This window comes from Corvus brachyrhynchos, unplaced genomic scaffold (assembly GCF_000691975.1).
Source record: "Corvus brachyrhynchos isolate BGI_N302 unplaced genomic scaffold, ASM69197v1 scaffold10, whole genome shotgun sequence".
NCBI classification, from domain to species: domain Eukaryota; kingdom Metazoa; phylum Chordata; class Aves; order Passeriformes; family Corvidae; genus Corvus; species Corvus brachyrhynchos.
The window spans coordinates 10,811,643-10,823,099 of NW_008236180.1; the positions used below are offsets into that span (position 1 = coordinate 10,811,643).

At 37.1% G+C, this 11,457-nt stretch overlaps 1 protein-coding gene across 1 annotated transcript in view; it reads left to right on the top strand.

Moving 5' to 3' along the window:
- The first annotated feature begins 84 nt into the window (after positions 1–84).
- Positions 85–11,457, top strand: part of SULF2 (sulfatase 2) — a 122,290-nt gene continuing 110,917 nt past the window's right edge. The window contains exon 1 of the mRNA XM_017735326.1: positions 85–128. The gene's annotated coding sequence lies outside the window, so the exon portion shown is untranslated. The remainder of the gene's footprint in view (positions 129–11,457) is intronic.

Sequence of the window (11,457 nt, forward strand, 5' to 3'; positions counted from 1 at the left end):
CGGGCTTGGGGCGGGCGAGCCGGAGCTGCCGCCTTCTCTGGCCTAGCCGGTGCACTAGGGAAGCGGGGAAGGGGTGGGGGGGTTCTCCCCTGAGCGGAAGACGGAATCCATGCTGGGGAGACTTTTCGGTAGGTGAGGGGACACCCCCGCTCCCTATTCCCGCTCCCCCTTTCCCTTTATTCCAGCTTCATCGATGCAGAGCCACTTGTAGCGAGTAATTACCGGGTTTTGGTCCTCGGCGGTCAGTGCGGAGAGGGGGACGGGGACAGACTGTCAGGTGGGGAGCTGGGATGTGGGGGAAGTGACTTGCCCAAGGTCACTCCGTGAGGCAGTGGCAAATAATATGTGCTGTACTAAAAACTTCTGATCTCTAGCCCTGTGCTGGGCTGTTCAACAGCCCTGCAAGACACCAGGCATAAATCTGTCTGAGCTGTAAGTAGGACTCTAATTAGCTACTTTTTGTTGTTGCTGTTGTTTTGTTTTAAAATTTTGTATGGACGTTAAAGCATGCAGAGGTGCAGCATCTGTGTCGTCTCCCGTGTTTTCTCCTGCCTTCAGACATGTGAATGAATGCATATGTGATCATGCTTTTCTGTGGCTAATGCTAAATTCAGTAGGAAATTAATGGTAAAAATACCATGTTCTTTCCTAAACTTTTACCATGGCAATAAGTTGTTGGTTTTTTGTGGATTTCCCCCTCCCCCCCCCCCCCCATTAATAGTGAATGTCTTCTTATGCTGTCAGAGAGTTGTTGTGAAAAGCCCTTTAATTGGTTAAATGGCAGCTGCGTTCCAAAATTAATCTGCAGTGCAATAGCTTTTATTCTCAGTGCATGTGAGATATAAAGCATGGCGGGCCATGATTTAAGAACTTAGGACTAGAATATAAGGTGGCTGAGTTCTCCAAAGGATGCAACTGGAGTGATTGCTTTGGTGATAGCTATATACATAGCAATTGTCTTTCCTTCCCTCTCTCCTCTCCAAAAATAATTTCAATGAGTTTGCACGAAGACATTCTGTAGTTTACCCCTGCTAATGTTCAGTGTTTCTTTTGAATTTCTCATTATGTGAAAGTAAAATGGACACCTATAAGGATATTTTTTAGATTAAAAGTGTTATTAGAGTAGTCAGAGTCAATCCTCTTCACAGACTTTGATTAATCCTTGCATTTCATAAAATGTCCTACAGCAGTGAAACTTAAAGTGTGCTGTTCAAAATCTAAACTGTCCCTGCTACCGTCTCAGTTTAGCTTAGCTGCTCTTCTTAGTTTTTTTGGGGGGTAGGGAAATTGAATATGAGAGAAGTTTAGTAAAATGCTCAAAATATTAGTATAAGTAGGACAGCTTTATTTTAATCTATATTAGAGTGTTAGGTGAACTCTGTACACTCTTCAACACAAATCATGGAATTCGAGGCCAGGTCTCCGGTATCACAGGGTTTCCCTACCGTGGATGTTTTATCGTTTGAATGTGGAGGGGTTTGTATGTGTTTGTTTTAGTCTCATTCAGAAAACAGAGTGTTTTTCTCAAATCCTTCAATGGTTTTATTTTCCCCTGGACTTGGGTATTTGAAAAAAAAAAAAAAAGAAACTTTTTATTGTGCTTGTGTTTTGGCTATATAATATTTGGTGGGGTTTTTTTGTGCTTTGTATTTGGTTTTTTTTTTTCTTCATTAGATTCCTTGCAAGGAATCTTATTTTGGGTAATTTCTAGCTGAAAGAGTTTGTCCTTACTGCATAAACTCATTTGCTTAGTTTGCCCTTTCAGTACCAGCTTCTCCATAATTTCTTCTAAATGCATAGGAAAATGTCTTTAGTTTTTTTTACCTAAGTAGCTGATATTATTTAATTAAACAAGATGTTAAGTTGAAATAGATGATGTTTTGTTTTTAAGAAAGTCTGTGTATTTCACTATTGTAACTTCCTTTTGAGCATTTCTGTTATGAGGATCTCAGGTTGGAAGAGTTATGGTTGCTTATCTACAAAGAATAATTCAAACAGACTTGGCGATATCAAATTTGCAAGTATAACTGATTTGCGTTTATAAATGAGTAAGAGCTTTCTGTGTTGTGAGAGAGAAGGTGATTGAATAAAGCAAACACTTCTGTGGTGTAGTAGAAATATGTATTTTTGAGATGCTAGTTTTAGTATCTAATATCAAAAAACTCTACAACTTGGTGCAAATTTATATTTTACCTTCCCTTCAAAATTGCTTTAGAATTAATTTGAATGCCAGATATCTCTAACTTACTTCGGTGTAGATAGCATAAAATGATTAAAATATTTTTCAAATAGTTGTAACTCCTCAGTGAAGCACAGTATTTTTTTCACTTTTTTTCTCTTAGCCACCTGAAGATGTTGTCTTACTGTGAAATTTAGAATTGAGTGAAAGTAAGATCAAGAACTTCTACAAACCCATCAGAGAATCTTGGTTGAAGATTTCAGTGAGATCATACTTCTGTGAAGAATACTCCATACCTTTGCCAATTTTCATGAAGAGTAGATAAAACCTGCCTTTTCAATTGTCTCTTGCAGTATTCTTGACAGAACACGTTCTCATTTTTTTATCAATATGTTGGGTCAATTTCTCAGGCTGGAGTGGGCATAATAGAGAATGGCATATATGCTTATGGATAAAATGGATGTTCCAGTATGCTCATGTTTTTGAGAATATGTTGGGTTTATTCTAGTACAAACCATGATTTAATTTGAAACCTGAAAACCTTAATGAGTGGGGTTTACTTTGTCTTTTTTTGTTTGGTTGGATCTTTTGTGTGTGTGGTTGTTTGTTTGTTTGTGGTTTGTTGTGGTTTTTTTTTTTTCCCTGTTCCCCCCTACTTCCCATTTAAATGAGTTTCTTATACGCTTGGATTTTTGTTTCACTTTGGAAATTGTCTGAATTTCTCCATGTAGTTTGTTGCTGGTTAACTGCTTCTCCACTACCTGTCGCCACCACCCTTCCTCACCCTTCACTTAAATGGTGTGTGGGAAGAAATTCTGAAATGATAGTAGAAGTTCAGTAAGGGAGGATTTCAGCTAATTAGTGGCTGACCTCTGTAGGAAGAAAAATGTTGTGTAATATTTCTGAATTCCGTAAAAATGTTATTCTGGTTTTTCTTTATTATTTTATATCTCTGTGTGTTTTCCAGCATTAGTTCACCTTTCTCAGTAAAATCAGAATAGCATCTCTAAGTTCAGTGAGTTTAAGCAGTTTGTGGAACTGAAATAAAAGTTCTGATGAGTAATCACTAGTACTGATTTGCCATATTTAATGGATTATTGGGATAGAGTGTCAAAATAAAATTAGTCTATTGGGCTATTAGTTGTCGCTGACCTGTATGTAGTATTCTGAAATGAAGGTTGCAATTTTGTGGTGATGGGTAAACAACTGTAAGTATCAACACCTCTCAAGAAATGACATAAATATTAGATGAAGTTTCATTGCTCCTGAAAGACATATTCCATTTAGAAATGGGCAGCACCTTATTTCCTAGTTCCTGAAAGGAAAGCAATTGAATTGCCTGTCTTATTTGAAGATTTTAGGCAGCAGGCATTGTGAAACACTGAAATTTTTGTTCCCTGAGGTAGGAAGCACTGTAAAGTGTGGTTCTACTATGATCTGACAGTTCTGATAATCTCCATGACTGAATCATTGACTATGAATCTCCATTTTAATAGATTAAATCACTGTATATAAGAACTTGCGATTTTTGAGTAATATTTGGGAAAGGAAGATTGTGCATCTAAAAGGTGCTGAGTTGTGTCAGAAGCTGATGTTATTTTCAATCTGGAAACTGAATAAGGAAAGTATCTTACGGGTTTTTGGTATCTGGAAGTCCTGATTGATTGACCTGTTATATAGATTTTCTTAGGTCTGCTTATATATTTAATATTTTTCTTCTGAATTGTGTCTTTATGGTTGAAGTGCTAATAATATGAAGGTCTTGGTGCATCTTTTTTTGCATGTTACCCCAGAGTTTCTGCCTTTTAGTGGACAGAAAGAACACAAGTCAAAACGGGCCAGGAGGGTGTTTTAGGGTGGGGTTTTAGTTGCTCTGTTTTTATAACTTTAATATTAGAATCCTAAATTCATGCATTTTACTTCTGTGACTGAAATATGCAGTCTGGGAAATCACAGCTTGCTTCTAAGGAAAGTTAAGGTACCAAAATCCTAAGAACTAAAGTTTCTATACTTCTCCAACAACAAATACTTGGTAGGTGCATGATAAGAAGACTAGTACTTAATTTATTATTTTCCTTTGTATTACAGTACAGCATCCTTTGAAGGACTTCCTAAATAACTGGACTCCTTTGTCATTCTTTTTTTGTCAGAGGGAGAAGTAGTCAGTATAGAAGACTTGAGCGGCTTAGAGAAAAATATGTTTCTGCTGTTAGAAGGCTTTTTCCATAGATAGGATGTGCAGAGACAAATTACTTTACAAAATGTAACTTAGTTGTGCCTACAGAAGGGTGAGGCAGTTTAGTTGCCATTGAAGACAGCACTGCAATGTGTCTTCTGCCTTCTAATTCACTAGATAAATCTTTAGCTCATGTTGGACATCTAGCAGTATCATGATGCAGTGGATTCTGTGGTCTGGTTAGGGTCTTCTGACTGCTCCAGATCCTAGCACACTGATGAAAGTGGAGGCATCTGTAAGAATGTAGATAAATGAGTTCTAACTAGTACATCTAAATCTCTATCTAATGATCTGTCTTTAGTCACACTTGTCTGATAGCCTTAACTGTAAGATCAAAGCAATCATTAAAAATTCTATTGAATTACCTTGCCAGTGATATTTTCATGGACTGTCTTCTCAGTGCTGTCTGCTGGAGAACAGACTTGCAACCAGCAGAGCTTAGATATGATACAAGACCTTGTCGGTTCTGTAGCTGCTCGCTGTGATATTAATGGTGTTAAATTAGCAACATCAACGGTATTAATTGATTTATTTTTTTCAGACTGTGACATTTCTTTGGTAAAATGATCGTTAAACATGTGCAAACATCCTGTGTGCAGCAAAAGATCTTTGGGCCCTGACAAATGATAAATGAGAAAATTACAGGTTGTAGAAAAACGTAAATATTCTTTGGGAAGCTGTTCTATGGCAAGACAAAAATGTTCCCCTTTAAGCAATGAAGGATTTATTATCTCTTCTCACCTCCATAAAAAAGCTTATTTTACATACTTGACACGTGTGTTGGTGTCTTCCTTTCCTTCAGGCACTGCTGTTGAATTGGAATTTGTCCTGGTTTTGTGAGGCAAGTAGTCCAGCACTTCACTGTAGGAAAGTGTTGTAGTCTCAATTAGCTCCTCTTGTAATCTTCGGGAAAATTTTGAGACTGTCTTACGTTTTAGTTCACTTGTTAAGTCCTTTTCCATCAGATGGCTATATGTAATACTAACTTACATGTTTAATTGATGAATGCATTAACCATGGCTTTAGGGAAAGGTTTAATCTAGTTTCAGATAATCCTTGTGACATTTACTCTTCCTGTCTCTAGCAGAGCAAGGATTTGTAGTGTCACACTGGAGTACTAACATCGCTACCTACAGAACATAAAAGCTTCAACAATATGATGCATTTAGAGTAGCTTATTATCTAGTACAATTTATAAGTATATTTTATAGCTCCTGCACCAATGTTCTGAAGTGTGACTGAGTACTGTATTTCAGCCACTGCCATTTATCTCATTAAAAGTACAGCTGAAGTTACTGTGCTATCGAACAATAAAACTAAATTGTGAGTTCATCCTGCTTTTATCTTGTAATATGCAGTTTGGAAAGAACCAGACAGCCTTGATAGTTAGTCATTTTCAAAATCACAAAAATAATTTTCAAATACTTCAAAAATTTTTGTCAGTCTTTGCAAGAATGGAGATGTTACAAGCAATTAAAAGAACAGTTAAATTAAATTTTTTAAAAATAAGAATTACTGAAAGATTTAACTTTTAACTAGCAAAAATATCTCTCTTCCCTTCCTCTGGAAACTAGATTTGCAAATAGCAATCCTGTAGGTTTATTAAAGACCTGTTAAAAAAAACCCCAACAAAGCAAAACAACAAAACAAACCGAAAACCTAAACACAATGCAAGAGCAGAGCTCGTTTATTTTTCAAAAATGAACAGATCAATTCCATTGAATAGAATGTCTGATACCTCTGTTCTTGAATGTGTATTTTTTTGCAAGTTTTTGTAGGATGTGAATCCAAAGTTAATGATGTATGCTAAGATAACTAATAGCACAATCTGATATTTTCATGGTCATTTGAATACGTTTAAGCTATACCACCATACACCAAACTTGGCAAGTCTGATCCAGAAACAAGTGTTTCATGCACCAAAATGTTCTTCAGCAAGGCAGAATCGTCAAAGAAATGAAGACTTAGATTTTTAAAGAAACACTTGCTGAGCTCTGTAAAGGGAGAAGGGGCACAGTAATAGAGCCTGAATTTGGCAAGTTTCACATAGCGAGGCAGCATATATGCCTCATATTTTGGTTCCAGGAGATAGGAGGAGTACCTTGGCACTAGTAGCATGTAAAAGCTGAACCTCAAATGAAGTACTTCCCTCATTTAAGTCTTTGGCTATATTTGTAGAGGTTGAGGAATTGGTTTTTGTCTCATATTGTTAGGAGCTGTCACATATCAGCATTTTCTCCTCTTAAGGAACTATCCTGGAAACATCAACTCCCTAGGAGGGATCTAGAGAAAAGGAGCAAAATTATCTATGATCTAAAATAATTATTACCCCAGTAAGAGAAGACTGAGTGTCCTGGAATTAGGTGAGAAGCCAAACAGAATTCCATCTTTCTAAGACTTTGAGAAAGCTTGTGATTTCTCTGCTGTGCTCTTAAAAGATACTCTGCTGTGTGACTTGTTTCTAGTGGTCTTGGGCAGAGGGTCCTCAAAATAAACTGGCAATATTTTATAGCTTACACTATGAACGTGCACTATGTATTTGTGATGCTAATGTGGTCTTCTGCATTTCACATTGCATTTCCAAGAACTGGAATTGAGTACCCAGTAAAGTTGTGAAACCTTTTGAGAAGTTTAACAGGTTAGGCAGTCATAAGCTGGCTGAACTCCAGTGATCCTTTTATTTTTGAATCAGCCCTCTGTGATCAGGTTGGACTTGACTGCATATTGCTAAGGTGTAAATATATAATGCTTCCCACGTTCTTATTTAAAAAGCATAGTTACTTGTTAGAACCCCCTCTGTTTAGCAGGGTTGTAGTGCACGTTAAGTTTGAAGAGAGCTTAATTCCAAGAGTTTTTTCCCATATATCATATATCTGCTTAATAAAATTTGTGTACAGAATTCTCTTAATAAGCATTATTTTGAGTATTTTAAAAAAAAAAATTCTGTTATATGTGTTAACAGAACTCCTTCAATTATGGAACATCTATTTAGATTTGTGTTCCTCACCAAATTCAGATAGCCCTGGTTTCTCAGTCTTGGAGTATCACTAGCAGGATGAATGTATTTATGCTGTGGGTTATGTTTCACTGTGTCTGATTCCATGTTCCTGGTGTAGAATGAAGACAAGGCAGCCATGGTGGCAGAGATAGGTGTGACGGAACCATCTGAAATTACATTCAACTTCTTGGGTTTAGAGCACTTGCTTATTTTCAGGCTGCTAATAGTATCAAGGAAAGTAGATAGAAAACCAGCTGGGGCCAAAATCAGCATAGTGATAGGAGGAGGAAGCACTTAGAAGTGAGCCATTGTCTGGTTGTGTCAGATTTGAAGAGGCATTAGTACCTTTCCTACTTTTCAGAATACATAAGTACTCGTCTTTATGCAGGATTTTAAGTTTTCTTCCTCTAGTTTTCACTGGTATGATATTACGGAATGAGAAATGTGTATGTGTGTAGGGGAAACCTGCTACAAGAGAATAGGAAGGGAAATCTGCTACAAGAGAGGAGGAAGAGAACAGTTAAAAGGCAGATTTCCTTTCTAAGATAAAAAATAAACTCTTTGCAATACTTACTTCAAATTGACTTTTTCCATGCATGTATATAAAATATGTAAGTGGAAAACGTTCTACTATCAATTGCACTTGAATGTATTTTTATTCTTACCTGAATCAACATTAAACCGGCTTTCCAGACAGTAAAGTTTTAATGCTCAATACTCATACAAGGACTGTAAGTGTTTTTCATCATCTGCATGCTGAATTTTGCTGTTCTCTTTGATCTCAGGGCAAAGGCTCAGCTACCAACATTATCATGTTAATAACTTTCAGTAGTCTTCCACATGTGCATTCTCTGCATCTTCAATGATGAGACAGTAATTGGAGCATTCAAGATGCTTATTGGGAGCTACTGATGCTTAAAAACCTAATGTCTGCCTCATAGGGCTGTCTTAAAACCCAGTAGAAGTTGTCTGTATCTGCCAAAAATATTCTGGTACAACTGGGCACAAATCTTGCAACATATGGTACGAATTTACACAGGATGAAATGGAGCTTAAATACATGGACACCTGAATGATAAGCAAGAACAATAAGCATAACCCTCTTTGCAAAGGGATATTTAATTCTGTTTTCAGTCAAATACCAGGTAGTTTAGTAATGCCCACTTCCAAAAAGCCCTTGCCAGAGGTGAAGCCAACACTACCAAAGGCAAAGAAACGGAATAACTCCAGATTGTATTTGGTGAAGTGTATTCCTTTGCAAGAACCCAGTATAACGGCAGTTTTCTCCCTGAGCAGGAGATAATATTTATGTTTGGAGAGTCAGCTGTCTGATTTGAAGACAAGATGACCTCTGCCCATCAATTTTCAATTTGGAATTGGACTCAAAGCTTCTAGAGTAGGTCCTTCTTGCCTACAGTCTTAACTTCTACTATGCTGTAAAGCAGTGATTTTTGAGCACTGACTTTGAAGCTTCATGCTGAACAGCAAGGAGCAAGGCATTTTCCTCTTTTTCCTGTCATTGATGCTGATACTTGGATTTGTTAGGGTAGGTTGAGAGCCAGCAGTAGAACTTACCTGAATTAAAAGTTACAGATGTCTAATTCTTGGATTTGCTATTATTCAAATACTTCTAAAATAATTTCCTACAGGCCAAATGCATGGCTACTTCTGGTCCTGTGCCATTCCTATTTTGCTTTTAGGTAAGAAATGAAAGATTTCCCTTGAATGGAAAAAAACTCCAGAATAGATCTACTGTAACGTCCCCATGTTGGATCTACTGCCTCAAATCCTGTTTCCTGACTTGTCACAGATGGAATGGAGTATCTTGTGGAAGGGGCAAAAATACTGTGGATTTAGGTGATGCTGTCTGCTAACAAGTACAGCTGATGGCAAGGAAGGTATCAGCACCATTTTCAATTGTAATATGTTCCCTTGCTATTTGTTGCATGCTCCTCTCTGTCCCCACTGTTAGTTGGATACTCCTGGAAATCTAGCCTCGGATGCTGTTGGAAATCTAGCCTCAGATGCACTTAGCCACCTTGCCTGTGGATCACCAGAGGTACAGGTACTCTGTATAATGCAGTATAACTAAGCTAGCTCCAAATGGGATTCCTTGAGTACTAGAAGCAGTGTTACCTGTGTCAGTGACCTGATCAGAGCTCTGCATGAATCTGTTTGGTAGGTTTTTGTTCTAATGTGCTTAAATTACTTTGAGCTAGTTTGGGTGTTTTTAAATGGAGCTATGCTCTGTGGCACAGGTACTCTGGATTTTGCAGAGTCTCTGCACTCTTGGAATTAGCTCTTGTAGACCAGGATAATGTATTTTTATATGCTTCATAAATACATTTGGATATCTCAGTTCAATTTTTTGAGGGGGAGTTGAAATTTCATCTCGGAAGTTGTATTGATTTCACTGGAAGCAGAGAGTTATACAAATTGGATGTCCAAATGAAATTTCAGAATTAAGATGTCTTCAAATTGGAATCTTTTTTATTTTCTTCTCTCCAGCTGACTGACCTAGCAAAATCTTAAATGTTTGTGAAGACTTCGGAAGATAACCAAGTTAAAACTATAATATACATAGTGTTCCGAAAAAAACCAAAGCATAGTGAGGCTACTAACTTGAAACTGATTTATTTTCAGATTTTTCTTCAGATAACTAATGATAAAATAGGTCTTTTCTGCCACTGTAACATAACAGAAAACCATTTCTTGGTATTTAATGCCATGTTGCAGTTGTTGACACTGGCTTCACACTACAGGAATTTTTGGAGCTATTAGTGAGCAGTCAAGCCAAGCTGAAAGCAACTATTCTGATGAATGACATCTTAAAGCAGAAAGAATGTTTGTTAATAACTTAAGGCATTGCCGCTAGAAAGGGAAAACAGGATTTATGGGCTATTCATAATACTAATTTCTGGAAGGTGGTATGTGTGGGGGCATGCTGCCTGTGTGTATGTGTTACAAATTTAAAGTTATTTAGTGAACCCAGAGTCAAAAGAGGGCAAAGCTAAAACTTTGAAGGCTTCTGATGTTTTCTGTGACTATTGTGGTGAATAAAGCTAAGTTAGTCCCTTGCTTTAATTGCATGTGTGAAGAAAAAGGGGACTATGTGGTAAGGAAATTTTTTATCAGAAGCAGAGAAGTCATTAACACTAAATTTGAGGTCTTGTTTTAAATGTTAGTGTATGCTAAGCTGCTTCATCTTCATCAGCTAATGTGTAGTTAGATGCTATTCTGCATTACTAAATAAACACACTTTAGGCAGCCTCTTAGGGCAAGATGGTTGGTGCTGAGCACCTAACATCCATTGGAAACAGCTGTTGCAAAGTGGTGTTGATTTAAAACAAACCTAAACCAAGGTCAGAATTTTCCAGTGTGTTGATTATCCTTATAGACATGTGTTTGTAGCAATATAAATTTAAATACCTCGTTGACACTCGTGTGTAGCACATATGTCACCTCCTAAGGAATGCAGTGTAGTTATGTGGTGTAGTATTAAATGAATTTTTCAGTTGTGCTTTTGAATTAAAAAAAAAATCCCCAAACCAAACCTGAAATAAAATTTGAAAGTGTCATAGGTAAGGACAGTTAAATGTCTTTTGAACATCTGGTCTCTGTTTTAAAAAAATCTGCTCTGGATTTATCTCAGTGACTCAGTTAATTTGACTCTAATTTTATTTTCTAGTTTTTATTTTCTGGTGAGATAGTCTCAGTTACAATTAGCAGATTAGGATTTTAAAACACTGAACTACAATATGCCAGTTTTTATACTCTTCATTTTTGCTATTTCCTCTCCCTTCCATATATGCTGTGAGAAAATGAACTGTCTAGTTTTGATTTATTTTACACAACACAAACTAAGCTTATTAAGTCCAAGTCAATGCAAATGAAATGTTTGAGCATATGTCGGCTTCCCAGAAAATTGTATTGTGTAATCCTGCATGTCACTATTCTGAGAAGCTGAAGAAATGTTTCTAGTAGAGGAATCAGTCAGAAGAAATGAATTATCATCTGTGGGGAGAAGAAGGGGGGGGGGGGGGG